This window comes from Hoplias malabaricus, chromosome 1, assembly GCF_029633855.1.
Source record: "Hoplias malabaricus isolate fHopMal1 chromosome 1, fHopMal1.hap1, whole genome shotgun sequence".
Taxonomy (NCBI): Eukaryota; Metazoa; Chordata; class Actinopteri; order Characiformes; family Erythrinidae; genus Hoplias; species Hoplias malabaricus.
The window spans coordinates 36,512,235-36,533,560 of NC_089800.1; the positions used below are offsets into that span (position 1 = coordinate 36,512,235).

Sequence of the window (21,326 nt, forward strand, 5' to 3'; positions counted from 1 at the left end):
GTATGAGATGTAGGCGGCTTCATGAAAGAAAGTAAAAGTGTGGACAGCTGGGTTTTTTTTAATTGTTATTGACTGGGGCAGGGGTCAAGCTAAGAATCATAACGAAAAACCTTTACCAAGCAAAGTCTCTCGCAAAAATCCAGTCATTCAATAACAAGATGGAGGGTGTAAGGCAGTGGCGTAACACACAGAGATCTCAGGGCACGTTGCGGACTGATTTTTACAGAGACGTGGCTCAGCGCGCTGACTCTATACACGGCTGTGGAGCTAGCGAGCCGGTCGCTACACCATGCATTTCGTTTTATCTGGGCATTCTGTTTTTTTAAATCTGGGCATTCTGTTTTTTCCATAGTTCACCTGACACGCACAGCAAGCACAGTAATACGGAGCCCACAATGTATTTGCGAGGGAACGCAATTGTGCTTGCAAAGGAACGCAAAACTATTTGCGAAGGAATGCAAAAGTATTTTTTTCCCCCAGTCCCTTTAGGGGCTCCGTAATAAAGACAATTGTGTATCATAAAACATTTTCAAAGGAGCGCAATGTATTTGCGAGGGAATGCAATTATGTTTGTGAGGGAACGCAAATATTTCAGAGGGAATGCAAATTCAGTAGTCTTTTTATTTTTCCCCAGTCCCGTTAAGGGCTCCGTACTATTCCAAATCTGATTTGAGACTCCCATTTTTGTTATTTAGTTTATAGTCAGATTTTGAAGGGAAGAACCTATTTGCTAGCCAGGTATACAAAACTAGTAAATTAATTAGCTTGGCTAAGTGTTTGTGTGTACATTTTAATTTTTTATCAAGTTAAGAGTATTGCATTCAAAGTGTCTAAATAATAAATGTTGGCTACCACAATGTACATTGTGTTTTGTGATCACAAATGTAGTGTGTTGGTTTATGTAGTGCATATGAAATGAAATCTTATTTCTCTGTACTATGTGTTTTAAATGTGGAGAGTCTTGTCGTGCCATGACTTTCAGGAAGTTGGCTGCATTTAAGGCTCACATTTACAGGTATCATTAAAACAGCAAAACTGAAACTAGACCTAGGCTGTATCATATAGGTTTTAATTTGACATGAGATTGAAAACTGCAATGGTAAATGTTGAAGACTTAAAATAATTTATGTTCTCATCATTTAGGCAAGTGCCACACCTGCTGATTTTGAAACCCTTAACCTGCCTATGAGTCCTCAGATGTTTATTCTGGATATGTATATAATTGCAAGATTTTTCAAAATACTCCAGAATGACAAATGTTTAAGAAACATTTGAATTATAATTACAGTGGAATTTTTGACCAATGACCTATGTTTGCTCAAGCCTCCATTAATTTCTGGAAAGGCAGCCCTATTCTCCTTGCACTAAAACTTCAATCACCAATATCGACAGGAAATTTCAAGTATAATTGAGTTAATCCAGAAGTAAAATAAATTATTCTTTGTATTTTTTTCTTTCTTTCTCTCTCTACTTGTTTACTTCCTTCTCTGAATTAACCTAGTCTCTATTTCATGTTATCTTACCTGTAATTAAAAGTATTAATAAATGTAAAAATCTTGAAATATGATAATTTTACTAATGCAGAAACCCCATGTATGAAAATGGATTAAAATTTTCTAAAATTATCTGAAGGTAACTGCTTATTAAAATTTTGACCCGTTTCTGTTGGATAATTCTTTATGAAATGATTATGAAGAGCAGTTACTGTTCATTCATTCATTCATCTGCTGCAACCATTTAATTCTAATCAAGGTCATTGTGGGAATCAATTGATGCAGTTGAAAATTGTGCTTTTGATATGTGAAATTAAAGGTCAAATACTTTGAAATATTGCATAGCATATCTGTCTACATGGTTTTAGATCAGGTATCAAATTGAAATCACAGTACTTTTGGAAAAAAATGTTTTTGTTGTGTTCATATTAATATCTATCCTCAGTCTTCACTGCAAAAAGTATGCGCAAGCCACAACTAGGGCTGGGTGATATTACCAAAAATTCATATCTTGATATGTATAAAAGAAATTGAGATATGATACAATATGACATTATGAAAGCCATAACAAAATATAATGTCAAAGTATTAGTGTTGTTTTTTAGCACCAAATAGGACATGCTGCATTATCAAACTGTAATTATTAATGTAATTCAACCTTTATCTCACTCATTTGCTCTGATTACTTGCAGAAAAATAAACATAGCACAAAAAGTAAGGAAATATGTGTCTGGTAGATTGTCTGGTAGAAGTCCTGAACCATGCATCCGTGTGTCCTCTCTTTAAACAAACTGATGGATTTTGAATATAATTTTATTTAAAGGGTCATGTTCAAAGCAAAACTGACTCTAAGTGAGTCTTGGCTGATCAGTAACATGTTGGGTTCACTGATGATATTTGAAATACAAAGTTTTAGTAATCCAGATTACATAATTTTTATTACATTTTTCATGATGTTTTACGGTCACTATTGGTGTGATCTGGAAAGATCAAAAGTCGTGATATAAACAATGTTTTAGTATAAAGATTTGGGCACCTTTCTTGTAATTCATCAAGGCAATAATGTAATTGGATATTGTATTTTTGGTTAGAAAAGAAAAGCTACTCTAATATAAGGGGCAAAAATATAAATGATTTGAACATGTTATGTAGTACTTGACATTTGTCCACATTTTGCATATATTCGGTTTTAAAATAAAGTGTATTACTGATTTTAATTCTAAATGTAGATTTGGACTTCTTTTGTGTATGTAATGATTATAGTATTTTTACAGTATTCATGCTTGGCAGACTTTGGATTGTTTTTTTATTTAATAGTAACACTATAATCTTAATTACAAAAATATTACATGCTGGTATTGTTCAGTATACATAAAGAATTTAATGTAATTTAGATACTGTTTATAATTAGTGTTCCTCTGTAAAAAGGTACTGTTTCTGAAAAAAAAGGCAGTAAATGGCTGGCAGGTCTGCTGAATTGGTTTATATCATACCTAACAAACAGAAAGCAGTTTGTCCCCCTAATAGTAGTGTTAGATATTCGGCATTGAAGAGTCAGGAGACAGGAGTTCTGCGTTGACTGGAGTTTATTTATACATATACAGGACAATGTATGAGTACAGCTGGATGATCTCAAGTCTATCTCAGGATGATCTGAAGTTTAGAAACTGGAGGTTCAGAGGTTTCCTTCATGTGCAAGCAGAAATGCACGGGCACAGCTTGGTCATCAGTTTGTCACCAGTTCAGTCTATAGCAAGTTTATTCTGTTCCTGATCCAGTCTAACACCAAATATTTTAGGAGGGGCTTATATACATTGGAGTAGTGGGGGAAGGGAATTGGAGGAAGAAGAGTGAGAGGAGGGGTATGTAGAATGAGGGTGATAAAGAACGTGTAAGACAGAGGAAGGGGGAAAAAGGTAAGAGAAAATGGAAATCGGGAGGGATAGGAGGAAGAATAGGGGTGAGAGGAGGGGTAGGTGTGATAAGGGTGATGGTTAAGGAAATAAGCTAGAATAAGAGGTGTGAGAGGAGGTGTATGATGAAAGATGATGAATAGTTTCTCTCAGTAGCCTTCTGCAGTAGCCTTCTGCAGTAGCCTTCTCTTCAGTAGCCTACTACTAACCAAGTAGCCTTGGGTCTGGCGTTTTGCATCTTCCTCTTTTCTATGGGGTTATGGTAAGATGAGTTTGCTGGCCAATTAAGAACAGGGAGACCATGGTCCTTAAACCAGGTACTGGTAGCTTTGTCACTGTGTGCAGGTGCCAAGTCCTGTTGGGAAATGAAATTTGAGTCTCCATAAAGTTGGTCAGCAGCAGGAACCATGAAGTGTTCTAAAACTTCCTGGTAGACTGCTGTGTTGACCTTGGAAACTTTACACTGGACCTCAAGTAAACATAGATTCTGTGCCACTCCTCTCTTCCTCACACTCTGAGACCTTAATTTCCAAAGGAAATGCAAAATTTACTTTCATCAGAGAACATAACTTTGGACCATTCAGCAGCAGTCCAGTCCTTTTTGGAAACAAGACACTTCTGACTCTATCTCTTGTGCAGGAGTGTCTTGACACAAGGAATGTGACAGCTGAAACCCATGTCTGTGTGGTGGTGATCCTTGAAGCAGTGACTCCAGCTGCAGTCCAGTCATTGTGAATCTCCCTCACATTTTTGAATGGGTTTTGTTTCACAATCCTCTCCAGGTTATCACTTGTACACTTTTTTCTACCACATCGTTTCCTTTCTTTTGCCTCTCTATTAATGAGCTTGGACACAGAGCTCTGAGCAGCCAGTCTCTTTAGCAATGACCATTTGTGTCTTGCTCTGATTGTGTAAGGTGTCAATGGTCGTATTTTGGCCAACTGTCAAGTCAGCAGTCTCCCCCATGATTGTGGAGCCTACAGAACTAGACTGAGAGACTATTTAAAGGCATTTGCAGGTGTTTTGAGTTAATTTGCTGATTAGAGTGTGGCACCAGGTGTCTTTAATATTGAACCTTTTCACAATATTTAAATTTTCTGAGAAACTGAATTTGGGGTTTTCATTGGTTGTCAGTTATAATAATTAAATTAAAAGAAATAAACACTTGAAATATATCAGTTTGTGTGTAATGAATAAGTATAAAAAGTTTCACTTTTTGAATTGAATTACTGAAATAAATCAACTTTTTCATGATATTCTAATTTTATGACCAGCACCTGTATGCCACTTATACTTGTGTGTGTGTGTGTGTGTGTGTGTCAGGCTTGTGGGGTGGGAACTGATGCAGGTGGACGCACACGCTACAACACAGATACTTTATTTACGAAAGAACAAAACAAACACAAATGAACTTTAAGTCATACACGAAGTGAGGAACTGGAAACAAAACGACTAGGAATGGAAACAACACGACTTGTAATAGGAACAACACTAAACGAGAACAAGACTTGGAACATAGCAAAACAATACAATACAAATGACCGATGACAGGAAGTGACACAACGGAACTTAAATAGATGAACAAACAAGACACAACTGACACATAACGAGGGTAAAGGACAAGGAGGTGGAACAAAGGCGGAGACATGGACAATAACAGACAGACAGAGCCATGTGCTAAGCGAGCACATGGCGGGGGAAAACAAACAAGATTGGGCCAGGATGTGACAGACAGCCCCTCCAAGACTCCCGGGACTCGAAAAGCTAGACTCCCCAGGAGCTGGTGCAGGAGGGGCCAGGAGAAACAAAACAAATCGAAACCACAAGACTCAGGACAAGACAGGAAATGGAGCTGGGGACAAGATACTCGACTTAAACGTACACTGGACAGGACTAGAAAAAGGAGACTGGAACCGTGAGAAGACAGGAGACAAGGCAGGAGCAGACACACGTGACTGGACAGGGTGCTGGACATTTGACGGAACATTAGACTGAAATTGAAACAGGACAGGTGATGGGACTGGGAACTGAGAATGGATAGGAGACTGAACAAGAGACTGGAACGGACTGGACATGACGGGAGTGGACACATGAGACTTGACAGGAGACTGGGGTTGCACATTGGACAGGAACTGTGACAAGACTGGGGACTGAACAGGTTTGGGGACAGAAGACTGGACATGGGCAGGTGACAGGACAGGGGACTGAAATGGAGACAAGACAGATGACTGAACACTGGACGGATACGAGGACTGGACATGAGGCAGGACAGGTGACAGGACTGGGTAATGGGACTGGACGGGAGACCAGACACAGGGTTGAAAAGGGGACTGGACTGGAGACAAGACAGGAGAAGAGACAGGTGACATGACACCAGACTGAAATGTGGACTGGACTGGATTAACAGGGGACTGGACATGAGACAGGACAGAGGGTTGAAATGGGGCCTGGACAGGAGACGGACTTGAGACAGGATAGAGGGTTGAAACCAGGACTGGACAGAACTAGGCAGGGGAACAGGGAACAGACACCAACACAGGGGGACGGGAACTGAGACAAAGACAGACACAGGGACAGAGACAGGAACAGACAGGGGAACCAAAATAACTGGTGGGTGCCCAGGACTGGCAAATGTCTGTGGGGAAGTCTGAGGAACCAGCCTGGGCACAGTTCTGGGGGTCGGCCCCAAGGACTTCTATGGACACTACCAGAAGCGGCCGGGGCCACAGTCACAGGGATAGAAGCGCCCGGAGCTACAGTCATGGGTGCAAAAGTGGCCGTAGCCACAGTCAGGGGTGCAGAGGTGGCGGGGGACACCGCCTTCGCAGGATCAGAAGCGGCTGAGGAAGCCGCCTTCACGGAGACAGGAGCGGCGGGCGCCACATTTACGGAGACAGGAGCAGCAGGCGCCGCGCCTGAAAGATAAGTTTCCTGGAGAAATGCTATATGGGCTTGTTCGGTCCTTAATTTAGTTAAAAATTTAGAACGTTTAACTGGGCTGAGTATACCATTCACATTAAAAGATATTATTTTAATTTGATTTGTTTTACTTACTAGCATTACATGTAGGTTTATTTATTTTAACTTGTATTTCTGATCCATATTCTATAAGCTCCCTATTTTCTTTCTTAAACTGTAAATTGTTGAAAAACAATAAAAAGCAAAACACTGTATTAAAGTTTAAAGAATTATATCAACTGCTTATAAACACTTAGACTTCCATTATGGTCTGCCCTTTATAGTAGACCCTTGAGCTCAGCTTGAAATTAAGCTCCTAAAGGGAACTCCTCCCTCTATTCAAATGAGTGGGCCCTCATCAATATCTGTGTCCAAAGAAAATAAAATGCTTATAAGCCCTGACAATATTCCTTATTTAAAAATATGAGGGGGGGGAGTGAAGATTAAAAATGTTATTTTGGACCGTTCTCAAAGTAATTAAAATTTAAACATATCCAAAAGGTCCAAAATACAGCCCCCACACACGTGCTCGTTCCGGGAGCTTTGCAAAAACCAGTCGAGTGAAGTTAAAAGCAAATCGAAGTATTTATTGGATCCAAGAGAACTAATACATGAAAAAGTCTAATAGCCTTCCCAGTAGAGTTCTGAGGTCTCCTCCCATTTGACTCCAGTTATACCCCAGATGACGTATAGCCTGGTGGTGAGGCATTTCTAGCTGATTAACACATATTAATATGCATAATTAGACATGTTAGTACTCAGGTTTCTTGCGTGCAAGTTTCACATGCACCGTGACCCCAAAACCTTAATTCTTAGGTAGGCTTGACAATATACCTTTTATTCCCACACTCCTTTTCTGTCACCAAAATTTAGAGGAGTCACTAATGGACTTAAGGTCACTGAGATGCCCTACAGTTCAACTCCCCCTTTTGGCTAACACTTGTAATTTATGTGAGCTTGGTATGGCCTAAGTGCAGATCTGTTCAATGTTAGAGGTCTAAGAATTTAGAAAGGTGCTAATACTGAGTCAACATGCCAGTTAGTATGCAGATTCTAAACTGTTTAAATGCATGGTTAAATACTGGTTAATCATTCATATGAATACATATAAGATACAAGATTTCACACAATTATAAATGCTTAATTTTAACTAATCATTTAAGGATATTTGTCCACTAACACAAAGTAATAAAATTGTTTTCCCCCTTATTGACGTGTCCCAAGACACGTCATCACACTCTAAATCCTCCAAACATGTTTTTGACATGTGTTTAACCTGTGAGAGCGAAAAACTTGTCGGGCAGCCAACCAACCAATTTTTGACAGGAAAAATTCTCCCACTGGCCCCTTCTGCCCCCAGGTGGCCAAAATTTAATCATGTCAACAGGAGGAAATAACATTATTTCCCTGTATGTTGTCTCCCAAACTACTTATTCTACAACAGTAATTCCTCCCGCTCTTCAGCACACTCCAACATTGTTAACATATATGGTGGTGGAGGATCTTTGCCCTCCATCATACGTGTTATTGTTCTCTCTATCAGAGACCTAATACCAGGTACACAGCAGCATCCACACGTAACTAAAATAGCGGCACATATCGCTACGGCTGAAGCCATAGATATGAACACACCTTTCCATTGTCCAAAAGTTCTCTCTAACCACTTAGTGATTGGATTGTCTACTCCCGTGTTTTCTGCCATCTCTCTAGACAGAGATTTTAGGGCTATTAAGGCTTTAGTCACCTTTCCATCTGGGGCCGTATTATTTGGAATTACAGTACAGCATACATCTCCGAACATATGACAAACGCCACCCTGATTAGCGAGTACCATATCTAACGCTATACGATTTTGTATGGTCATTAGTGAAGTTGCAGTTGTTCTGATAAACCAGTTATTGCTGCTCCAGTAATATTAGCCAGTCTCATTACTTGGTAATTTACGTAATTAATTCTATCAACGTTCTTGTTTGGTGTGATCCAAATGAAAATACTTTCCCATCCTGCCGCTATCTGATCTACCAATTTATGTTCGTCTGGCACTCCGCGAGGACTTCCTATTGCGTCTATATAAGTGGGCGTGTTTTTAGTTAAGTCAAATTCATAGTCATCTGATTGTCTAAGCCTATTGTGATTACGAGTGGGTTTGTGCGCGCCATACATAGTGATTGGGGAAATTAATCTAACCATAGCACAAAGACCGTGACTATCCGTAGGTAGTCTTAGCAATAGATTTAACCCTCCGCAATAATAATACAGTCCTGCTCTAGCCCATGGTCCTATATAGTTACCGGAGTCATGATTAAATATAGTGTGGCACCATTTAGGATTTATGTTACCTAAGTGTTTTGCACTCCGTGTCACGTCACCTACTGTATGATTAAAACAAGTGAAGTTACCTGATTCAGGAATCTTGAACGGCCCTGACCCGGTGTTGTTTGCTATGACTGGAAAAATGTTTACCAAGGCAGTACAATTAGCTGGATTAGCCATATGTGTTAAGTTAATCATACACTTAAACCCTATTGGGTCTTCCCTCGGAAATAATGGGGCTGGACCTAAAAACAATGTTGGTCTGGCTGCCGCACATGCTATGCACCCGTCCATGTTAGCTTCTCTGGCTTGCGCATTTATCCATTTAATCCATAAGTTCCTCCCTTCAAACCCTGTGCTTAATTTTATGATTTGTTTGGTTGTCCATGTAGAATAATCTGTCCCCAATATAGACTGATTCCCCCCAGTGTTGTCTGTCATGTTTTTTGTGTCCTCAACGGTGTCGGCTGTTGATTTATTTCTAACTCTGACCTTAATCCATCCCACAGGGTCATTACCACTTACATCTACCCCGACCCCTATGAAAAATGCTGAAGACTTTTCTCCATTAGGGTCGGCTTGCCATTCCAATGCAATAGTTATCAAATTGGTGATTGGACCATTATCCCTCTGTATGTTAAGTTTTTCCCATTTCTCCCGTTCACGAGTCGCCCAACGTGTAGTCGGATTCCAATTAACATGTGTTGACCTCATCACATCTTCCCATTTGTTACAAGGTCTAGCCTTATAAGCTGCTTGGTCGGTGTTTTGATTACATTTAATATTGTCATCACGAGACCAACACAAATACACCGGCTCCCCCTTATGCCCCAGCTGATTTGTACCACATTTAACCACTTCACATAAGTTCACTGTCCATGCGGTTGTCTCACCCCAATAATAATCTAATTCTATACAGCCCCAGCGTCTGATGCATTTAGATTTAGGCTTAGAGATGGTTGATCGTTTAGTTCTATTTATCTGTGATGTCAGGTCTTTAATTGTCGTACTTTGCCGGGCGTACGATGGCTGTAATATTGACAACTGTTCCCTCTACCGTTGTTAATTGTTCCTGTGTGAAAACCATGGCCAGTGTTATTATCATTATACTCAATAGAGTAATGGTTATGGTAATGGTTGGTAATGTTGTCTGTATTTTGTCCTGTCACACCCCCTTTTACCATACCAAGCCATCATTAAACAATCAATGTGTCTCCCCACTATGTTCCCTTCTAATTAAAAAATATTATCTAAACCTAATCTAAAATGTGTAAATGTTAAAGTTACAGGGTGCGTTTTTTTTTTTTTACAATGTGTTTAAAAATTTCAACCTGCAAAAAAGGAAAAAAATTAACAGTCCAAGCAACCTGTAAAAAGAATAACCTGTAAAGAAAATAATAATGTGTTCTAGATCTTCAACAGCTTCAGACAGCACTCCGTTGACACCTGTTGTTCGCAGAGTGTCCAGCTGGCACTTGTTACTAATTAGATGCTTGCTTCTCCGTCTGGTGCTCCTCTGGTGGCAGTGCTGGCTTGCACTGAGACAGGTGGTACCATGAGCTGCCTTTACCCTTGAGTCGTACCGCATGGCTGGTTCTCTCTGTCACCCGGAATGGGCCTGTCCAGCGAGGTTCTGACCACTTTCGCTTGATGGCTCTCAGATACACCCATGGAGCGACGGCCACCTCAGGAGGTATCTCATTCTCCTCGTCTCCTCCTCTGTTTCTCCGTACCTGTACAGATATTTCCTTACACACTGATTTTAGTTTCAAAAACAGTTGACGATACTCATCTGTGTTTATCCCAGGCGAGCCCACATCAGGACTCAGTCTTGTTTTCGGGCCTGGAAATGCTACGCCTCTGACCAGTTCAAATGGGGAGAAGCCTGTGCTTCTATTTATTGAACTCTGAATACTGATCAGGGCAATTGGTAGGGCATCGAGCCAATTCATGCCCGTGGTCAGTGTAATCTTGGCTAATTTTGATTTCAAATTTTGATTCATCCTCTCCACCTGACCTTGTGAAGCAGGATGATACACACAACCATAGCTATGGCGCAGCCCCAACGACTGCTCCACCCACTGCAGTGTTTTGCTCGTGAAATGACTCCCGTTATCTGAAAAAATTTTCCTAGGAAACCCATGGTTCGGAATCCAACAATTAATCAGAAACTTACAGACTGATTTTGCATCTTCCCTCAGAGTGGGGAGTGCCTCTACCCACCCCGAGAATCTATCTACAACGACCAGGAGATATCTATATCTCCTAATAGGGTCAATCATATCTGTGTAATCCATTTGAATCTCATGTCCATGAGAATCTGGCAATGGAAACCTTCTTGGAGCTAGTTTAAATGCTTTTGCTACGTTTTGTGTGTTACAAATCTGACATTTAGTGATGTAATCAACCACCAATGCTGACATGTATGGGTGCCACCATTGTTTTAGATTTTCCAGTGTCTGTCGTCTTCCTACGTGTGCTACTGTGTGTGCTTCTTCTAAAACTGCTTCTGCTAGTGACATTGGTAAAACTACTTGTCCTTCTTGTGACGTCCACACCTGACTGTTTGGGCTAGCTCCCTTTGCTAGCCATACTGACTTTTCTTCTGGACTTGCCTGATCCTGTATGTGTCTAAGCTATTGCCCTGTGGGAATCGGTTCCCAGGGTACACTGGAGTCCAACACAAACATGTTGTTGGGTTCCGTGTATCCTGCTGCTCTTTTTGCTGCCTCATCTGCAGCCTCATTCCCTCTGTTTATTATTGTGTCTCCCTTTTGATGTCCTTTACACTTCACAATCGCTACCTTATTTGGCTTGTGTATAGCTGCTTCTAATCGCATCAATTCTGTCTTGTGTTTGACTGGTTTCCCATATCCAACCTGCTTCCAATGTGGAATGTCTACGTGCGCAGCTGTCACTATATACGATGAGTCACTAAAAATAGTGACGTCCCTTCCTTCTGCCACTTCTAATGCTGAAATTACTGCTAGCAGTTCTGCCTTCTGCGCCGATGGGTTTTGATTCACCTCGTCTGCAATAACTGTCTGAAACTAATGCGTTTCCCCCTTCGCTTCCTGAACTACTGCGTATCCTGCTCTGACTTCACCTGTATCTGCCCTGTACCCACACCCATCCGTCCATAAATTCCATGACCCTGGAATGGGTGTGGCTTGTAAGTCTGGTCTTACTTTTCCTTGCCTTTCCACCTGTTCCTTATACTCATGTGGTGGACCGCCCAACATCCCATCTGCCATATTAACTCCTTCGTGTGTATAGGTGATGTTGGGTGCAGTCAATGCTTTGTGAATGCGTCTCTGTCTCAATGGAGTGAGTGTGAACATCTGTGAGTTTATGTACGCTACTACTCCGTGTGTGGTTAGAATGCGCAATGGGTATCCTGCTACTAAATGTGCTGTTTCCTGTACTAATTTGGTCAGTGTAACGACACCGAAATGGGGCAGACGCTTGCAGAAGAAGACAGGATTTATTCACACAGGGAAAGACATACACGAAGCCGAAGCTAACATACACGATAACGGAGAACACGAACACACAGTCACAGTAACGGAAGCCAGAAGACACCAGAAAACACAAACACGAAAGGAACAAGGGAAACGAAGTCCGAAAAAAGCAGCTCAGTATAGCACCGCAACCGAAGGCAATACTTCGCAAAGAGCCTAAAACAGTTTGTCCTAATATACCCTCAAGCCGAGTTATCCAGGTGACACAGATTAGAACTCCGGGGATGATGAACGAGAAAGCCCTCCCTGATTGGCTGATTGAGGGCATGTGACAGGAACTTGAGACAGAGTGGGATCCTGGGAATTGAAGTCCAACCTGTCTTGAGGGTTACTAGAGAGGTAGGGAGACTCGTTAGGTATGACAGTACTCCCCCCCAAGGAGTCCGAGGATGCCGAAAGACGAGGACGCCGACGACGAGCGTGCCCTCCTCCTCCTGCGGCCCCCAGCTGGGCCCCCGTGGGTCCGTCTTGGTGTGGAACAGAGGAGTCCCTAGAACTGCGCCTTCTGGGAAAAAGGTTGGAGGAACCCGCGGAGGGACTCCTCACACGCCTCTGAGGCCGGCCTCTCGGTCTGGGGCCAGGCTTCTCTGGATGTCGTTCATGGAAGTCCTCCTTAAGGCCAGGATCCAACACATCTCTGGCGGGTACCCAACTACACTCCTCCGGTCCATAGCCCTCCCAATCCACTAGATACTGGAGATTACCTCTCCTCCTCCTGGAATCCAGCAACCGTCGGACGGCATACACAGGAGACCCCCCGAGACCAGCTGGAGGCGGAGGCACGCTGTCAGGCGTAGACTCGTCTAAGGGACCGGGGTTCACCGGTTTTAAGAGGGAGACATGAAATGTATTAGACACATGATACTGAACAGGTAAGTGAAGTTTATAGGTCACTTCATTGACTCTCCGAATTATCTTAAAAGGACCAATGAACTTGGGCAACAACTTCTTACTCCCCTCTCCCATCTCTGAAGATCTGAAATCCTTAGTAGAGAGCCACACTCGGTCCCCTGGGAGATACACGGGTGTCTCGCCTCGACGGTTGTCTGCCTGTCTTTTATGACGACGTATAACCTCCTCGATTCGCTGATGAGTTTGCTCCCACACCCGTTCACTACGCTGCATCCAATCATCTACTGCAGGTACCTCAGAGGGAGAAGCTGTCCAAGGCATAAGCGGGGGTTGGAAGCCTAAAATACACTCAAAAGGAGTTAAACCAGTAACCGAGCTCGTTAGAGAGTTCTGAGCAATCTCTGCCCATGGCAAGAACTGGGACCAGTCAGCCTGATTTTCAAAACAATAAATTCTTAGAAATTTCCCTAATTCTTGGTTCATACGCTCACACTGACCATTAGACTGGGGGTGATACCCCAACGTGAGGCTAACACTTACTCCAAGCATCTCAAAAAAGGCTGACCACACTCGAGAGGTAAACTGGGGTCCTCTATCTGACACTACATCCTCAGGGATACCATAGAGACGGAAGACCTGGTTAAACAATGTCTCAGCGGTTTGGAAAGCTGTAGGGAGGTTAGGAAAAGGGATGAACCGGACTGCTCGTGAGAACCTGTCTATTATTGTAAGTATGACTGTGTGTCCTTGTGACAATGGAAAATCAGTGACAAAATCTACAGCAATGTGTGACCAGGGGCGAGATGGGACTGGTAAGGGCATAAGCTTGCCTGCAGGGAGTGTTCTAGGTATTTTACACTGAGAGCACGTGGAGCAAGAAGAAACAAAGCGATGCACATCAGAAGACATGTTCTCCCACCAATATCTACCCTTGATTAACTGCATGGTGCGAGTCTCACCTGGATGGCCAGAAGTAAGGGCTGAGTGGGCCCAAGTAATGAGCTTGTCCCTACACTGCATAGGTACAAATTTCTTCCCCCTAGGACATTGAGGTGGAATACTACTCTGGGAAAGTGCCTGATCTATCTCCTCATCTATCTCCCAACGAACAGGGGAAACCGAAACCGACGGTGGTAACAACCGTTGGGGAGTAGTGGCCGCCTCAGAGGGCATGTATATTCGAGATAGGGCATCCGCCTTAATATTACGGGTGCCCGGGAGATAGGATATGGAGAAATTAAAACGAGAGAAAAATAGAGACCAACGAGCCTGACGAGGATTCAGTCTTTTAGCAGATTTCAAATATTCTAGATTTTTGTGGTCTGTGAGCACCACAAAAGGGTGTAACGCCCCCTCCAGCCAATGGCGCCACTCCTCTAAAGCTAATTTAATGGCTAGGAGCTCTCTGTCACCAATACCATAATTACATTCAGCAGAAGACATTTTGTGTGAATAAAAGGCTATAGGATGCAATCTCTTAGGTTCACCAACCCTTTGTGATAAAATGGCTCCAACTCCCACCTCCGAGGCATCTACCTCAACTACAAAGGGTTGAGAGGGGTCCGGATGTTTTAAAATGGGGGCGGTAGTAAACATCTTCTTTAAATTCTCAAATGCCCCCTGAGCCTCCGTATTCCAGATCAACCTTTTAGGATTACCCTTTAGCAAATTAGTTAAGGGCGAGGCCTTGCTGCTAAAATTTCGTATAAAACGGCGATAGAAATTTGCAAACCCTAAGAACCTCTGTAGATCCTTGATGGAAGTTGGAGTCGGCCAGTTTAAAATAGCATCAATTTTATGATTGTCCATTACAATCCCCTCGGAGCTGATAATGTAACCTAAGAACGATACAGACGAACGATGAAATTCACACTTCTCTCCCTTCACATACAACTGATGTTCCAGGAGGCGTGAAAGCACACTTCTCACATGTTGAATGTGACTCTCCTTATTCGGGGAGTAAATGAGTATATCATCGATATACGCAACAACATATACACCAAGCATCTCCCTTAAAACATCATTCAAAAAGGCCTGAAACACTGCAGGTGAATTTTTTAACCCAAAAGGCATTACTGTGTATTCGTAGTGCCCCCTAGTGGTAATAAAGGCCGTCTTCCACTCATCACCCTCACGTATTCGGATTAAGTTATAGGCACTACGGAGATCTAATTTAGAAAAGATGGTGGGACCGCGAAGCTGTTCTAAGGCGACCGGGACTAGAGGCAAAGGATAAGGATAGGCTCTAGATATCTGATTAAGCCCACGGTAGTCTATACAAGGTAACGGCTGCAACAGGAGAGGTGGAAGGCCGTATAAAACCCTGTTCTAAAGCCTCCTTGATATAATCCTCCATAGCTCTTTCCTCACCCTGAGTTAAGGGATATACCCGGGACTTGGGTAGAATAGCACCCTCTATCAGGTCTATAGCACAGTCATATTCTCGGTGAGGAGGAAGTTGGGTGGCCTTAGTCTTACTGAACACTTCTATAAGATCCTTGTATTCTGAGGGAAGATCAACAGGGGTATGGGTGTTTGGACTCTCTATGGTGGTGGACTGAACCTTAACTGAGGGGAATTTAAGACAGTGGGAATGACAATAGGTTGACCAGGATATGATCTCCCTCTCTGCCCAGGAAATAACAGGATTATGTCTCTGAAGCCAGGGTAACCCCAAGATTACTTCATAATCCGTTGAGTTAATGACAAAAAAACACGTTTTCTCTCGGTGGAGGGCACTAACAGAAACAGAAACGGGTCTGGTGATTAGAGAGACAACTCCCTCTCCCACTGGATCCCCATCCACGGCCGACAGTCTCATTGGCGTGTCAAGACGTTCCACAGGGATCTGGAGCTGCTCCACCAGCCTGGAATGAATAAAATTTCCCTCCGCTCCAGAATCGATTAAGGCTGAAAACACAGCAAGAGACGTAGAGCAGTCAAACATCACAGGGAGGAAAAAGGACTTGGATACCAACCCCAACGTGGGTATACTCACCACAATCTATTCCACGCGCTTTCCTGGGGTCGGTGCCATGGTTCTACGAGGGCAACTCCTACACTCCCGTATCACATGACCGGGAATCCCACAGTACAGGCACAGACCTCTCTGCAGACGACGGAGCCTCTCCTCTGGAGACAGGCGAAACCCATCCCATTGCATAGGTTGGGGTGGCTCTGGATCTGGGTGAGAATCCTCAGAGCGCTCCCGATGCACAGGGACGATCCGACGTGGAGAGCTGACGGCTGAATTAAACGTAGGGAGTCTCCGAGAACCACGACCATGTCTCAATTGATCAAGCCGAATAGCCAGAGAAATTATCTCGTCTAATGACAAGCCATCATCCTTACAAGCCATCTCAGTCAAAATGTCAGAATTTAATCCATTACGGAAGGCTATGATCAAGGCAGGGTTGTTCCAACCACTACCGGCTGCAAGAGTCCGAAATCTTAGCGCATACTCCGACACGGATTGAGTACCCTGTTTAAGTTGCAACAGTAGTTCCCCTAAAGAGCGTCCCTCATGCGGGTGATCAAACACAGTTTTGAATTCCTGGATAAATTTCTCGTAAGTGTAAGACTGAACGGTGGACCAAACAGCCGTAGCCCAATCTAACGCCTTGCCTGTTAACCGAGAAATCAAAAACGAAGTGCGCTGTTGATCCGAGCTAGGAGGAGAATTAGATAAAAAGAGAGAACACTGTAACAAAAAACCCTTGCATTGATTAGGGGAACCGTTAAACATCTCTGGTTTACTGACCAAGAAGGGACTTGGCTCACTTGTAACAGGGGAAGAAGGTGGATGAGCAGGAAAGCTCGTAGGATTCTGTTGTCGAAACTGAGAAACAAGTTGTCCCATATTATTTGTCAAAGCTGTTAGTTGCTCCTGCTGCACACGCTGATGTTCAGTAAGAGTGTCTAGGGACTTACTTAGCGAATCCAGAAGTTGGTGGTGTTGACCCAGTAATTGTCCCTGGGTACTAACGGCGGTATGAATCCCGTCGGTCTCCGCCGTCTGCATAATTAGGCGAAGTATTACTGTAACGACACCGAAATGGGGCAGACGCTTGCAGATGAAGACAGGATTTATTCACACAGGGAAAGACATACACGAAGCCGAAGCTAACATACACGATAACTGAGAACACGAACACACAGTCACAGTAACGGAAGCCAGAAGACACCGGAAAACACAAACACGAAAGGAACAAGGGAAACGAAGTCCGAAAATAGCAGCTCAGTATAGCACCGTAACCGAAGGCAATACTTCGCAAAGAGTCTAAAACAGTTTGTCCTAATATACCCTCAAGCCGAGTTATCCAGGTGACACAGATTAGAACTCCGGGGATGATGAACGAGAAAGCCCTCCCTGATTGGCTGATTGAGGGCATGTGACAGGAACTTGAGACAGAGTGGGATCCTGGGAATTGAAGTCCAACCTGTCTTGAGGGTTACTAGAGAGGTAGGGAGACTCGTTAGGTATGACAGTCAGTCCTGCTACATGTCTTGTGCACTGTGGTTGTCTCCTCTCTATAAGGTCCAATGGGACACTTAAATACATTAGTAATGCTCTACCTTCCCCCTTTTTCTGAAACAGTACACCATTAATCACAGTGTCTGTTTCAGAAACATCCATGTAAAAAGGTAATGAATAGTCAGGTCTGGCTAAGTCAACTGCAACGGATAAGGCTTGTTTAACGTCTATAAACGCCTGTTCCGACTCCACCGTCCAGGTGAGCTTACCAGACAAATTTCTCATCCCCAGAGATTTCACCATGTCTCTAAGAGGTTGTGTACGTCCGACAAAGTCAGGAATGTATTGTCTGCTGTAGCCAGTCAGTCCTAAAAATGCTAACATGTCTTTCACAGTTTCAGGTTTTGTGTGTGACAGTATAGCGGACCGGTGTGTTGTGGACAAGCCCGTGGAACCCTGTGTTACTACTCTCCCTAAGAAAGTAACCCTAGATCTACAGCACTGTAATTTCTGTTTAGATACCTTGTACCCTGCGTCTGCTAAGCATTGAAGAACCACCTTGTTCACTTCAAGGCAGATTTCCGGTGTTTTAGCCGCCAAAGCAATATCATCAACATATTGTATCAATAAGGAGCCTTCTGGCAGTTGGCATGAGTCCAGACTCCGCCTCAGGGCCTGATTAAACAATCCTGGAGACAGAGCAAAACCTTGAGGTAATCTAGTGTATCTATATTGTATACTTTTATGTGTGAATGCACATATATCTCTGCAGTGTTCTGCCAGTGGTATACAGAAAAATGCGTTAGCCAAATCAATGCAAGTGAACCATTTCATGTCTGGACCTAGTTCCGACAGAGCGGTGTACGGGTTAGGAACCGGAACAGTGGCAGTAGCCAAAGCTGCATTCATGGCTCTTAAATCATGGGCCATCCGATATTGTCCAGGCTCCTTTTTTGGAACCGGCAGAATCGGTGTGTTCCAAGCTGATTGACACGGTTCCAGGACTCCGGCCTCCACCAAAGCCTGGACTGTTTTATCCAAAGATTCAACAGCGTCTGGCTTGTGTTTATATTGGGGAATCCAAATTGGTTGTGTAATATTCATACAAAAAGAGACAGGTGTCTGATTAGTGTATCCTACATCATCTGGTCCTGTGGACCACAATGTGTCAGGTAATGATGCTAATAATGCCTCCGTCTGTGGATGATCAGTGTCCTCACAACCATGGTGTCTAGGCAATTGATGGTGCAATGTGACTAGGATGGGTGAGTTATCAGTGATGTGATATGTCTGTGTGGACTGTGAAAACATGACGCCAGGCAGCTGGGTCCGGACCCAATCCGTGGCCTCATTTGCTCTTTTTACCATAGGGCCCAACTGCTTGGCCTCGTGTTTCGGATGGAGAGCTAATGAAATGTGTGGTGCCGCCGTGTCAGACAGTTTGTACCAATTGTGTTGTTGTGGTGTTATTGAAACAGGAGATGCCACCCCTTCAGGACCCACATAAATCCATGTGGTGTCAACCGACCACTGTGTGTCCTCTAATTCTGTTTGAAAAGATTCATAGTAAGTTAAATCTCCCCCTACATCATAAAACAGGGTGACATGGAATGGGTCGGGCGGAGGAACGTAGGGTGCCATGGCTGTAATCCAAGGCGACCACTGGTGGAACAAAGCAATGAGTCGTGGTGACGGGTCCGTCTGTCCAGTCACTAAACCCCAATAAATGTCTACCGACTCATCCTGCTGAGGTCTCATCAGGTACACACCATTGTAGTGGAGTATGGACCGGATAATGAAAAATCAAAATGAAGAAATAAAGAAATGAAAAGTTTTGAATTAAATCTTTCTCACTCTGACTAGAACCTTCGTCTGGTCCCGAAACCAACATTCCACAAACCACAGGGATGCAAAGATCCTGCAGCCCCCACACACTCACAGAACCTTACGCACACGCATAAGATCTAAACATCAAAAGACGGACTGGGACACATGGCCCCGACCCCCTTTCTCTCTTCAGGAACTAAAGAGATAACCAGTTTATGATGTTTGTGAGAAACAGGAACACAGAACAAGAAAGGAGCTTTTACTGCCCCCTTTTACGACAGGGGCGCCTAAGGGTCTCGCTTGTTATCGCTTACAGGATCAACAAATGGTTAACCAAAAGTGACCTCGGTTGAACCCCCATTGACTCATCTACACGACAACCAACGGCATGGACCAACAGCGACCCCAAATGGACACTGGTGAAACTACGCCTCACTCGGGGTCGCCTAAACAATAGCGGAAATGAAATCAAATTCTGATTAATGTGTATAAACAAATGTATTAATGTCACTTTCCTTGTCTTCAGATGAACTAACATATATAAGGAATTTCAATACGCGAAATTTATATTCCGTTTCTGTGAATCGCTGATTCAAACTCCCCCTCCTCTCTCTCTCTCTCTCTCTCTCTCTCTCGTGAGAGTCACGTGAGCCTCGAGCTCGCATCCAATCGGAAAAGGACGCCTCCCATGAGGGCGTGACCGCGCTGGCTTTGAAAAACTGTTCAGCTCGGCACACAGACAGTGAGCAGAGTGAGCAGAGTGACGGAGAGTGAAAAACGAAGAGAAGCGAGTTGAAAAAGAAGTGAAGTGAGTTGAAAAAAAAGGAGAGTCGAGCAGAACAGAAAGAGAGAGAACAACACAATTCAGCGGTTCAGCTCAGAAGATCGGAAATTCGACTCATCTCAACACTTTGTCTCGCTCTGACTCTCAATTTCGCTTCCGCTCTGAACGCCTGCACGTGTTCTCTTTGTTCTTCTTCAAGCTTAACCTCTCCAAGCGACACGCCTATCTCTTTTCCACGCCGACGAACGAACAAAGAAGAACCTTAAAGACTTCATCAAAGCTCACAAGAGACGTCTTGAATTAGTTAAGAGTATGAAGCCTTAAAAATACGTCGAGTGATTTGAATATCTTCTTTTCTTTTAATCGTGTTTATGTTTTATCGCCCAATCTAAGTTTAATCTCACGACTGATCAAAGCAGGTGAACTTATTCGTGGCCAGAGTGAGAAACACCGCCGAGATAAAGAAAGTCGTAGAATAAGTAAGTTTATTGAATCGATTTTCAGTTCTGGATCTGCAGTAACTAGCGAAACTTCTCGTCCAAAACGTCCATATGGTTGGACACTCCTGCTCAAGACCGTAAGCCACAGAGAGGATCCTGCCGCCTGCGTCATCACGCTCCGAGTACGCCGAGGCGACTCAACCTACGAAGAAAAACCTCCACGCTGACTCAGCCTGGAAACTTCCGCGAGAGAACCGCGAAACTAAGTGAGACGCCTTCAATCCCAGGACCTCAGAGAGCCTCGGTATTCAACGAGTGGTGAGAATCGACAAAAAAGTAAGCTAAACTTACGCACCTCCAGAGCTGAAAATTGAATCAAATCTCTTGATAAATTTTATCAAGTTAGCAACACTTTAGTCACAAGCCAGAAGTGCCTAGCTCACCTTTAAGGTCAAATCGGTTTCCCCTGCGGTGAGGCCGTGAGATTACAAGGTTATGCTATGTTAATTAAATATCTTTATTCTTATTAATAAAACCTTTATTATTTGTAATTACAGTGTGTACAGTTTGTTCATTAATTTTCCTGAAAATCTTGAAGTACTCACTTAGCTTGATTATTATCCATTCTCAAACTAATTATTAATGTTTTAATTGCTTAAGCTAATTATAAACTTTACTCAATATCATTAAGTCAATATCAAAGATCATAAGAGTTTGGATAAGGTCAACGCTATAAACACAAACTATAAAT

At 43.2% G+C, this 21,326-nt stretch overlaps 1 long non-coding RNA gene across 7 annotated transcripts in view; it reads left to right on the forward strand.

The window, feature by feature from the left end:
• LOC136710959 (uncharacterized) overlaps nt 1–21,326 on the forward strand; it is a 42,887-nt gene that overhangs the window by 1,278 nt on the left and 20,283 nt on the right. The gene's annotated exons all lie outside the window — the stretch shown is intronic.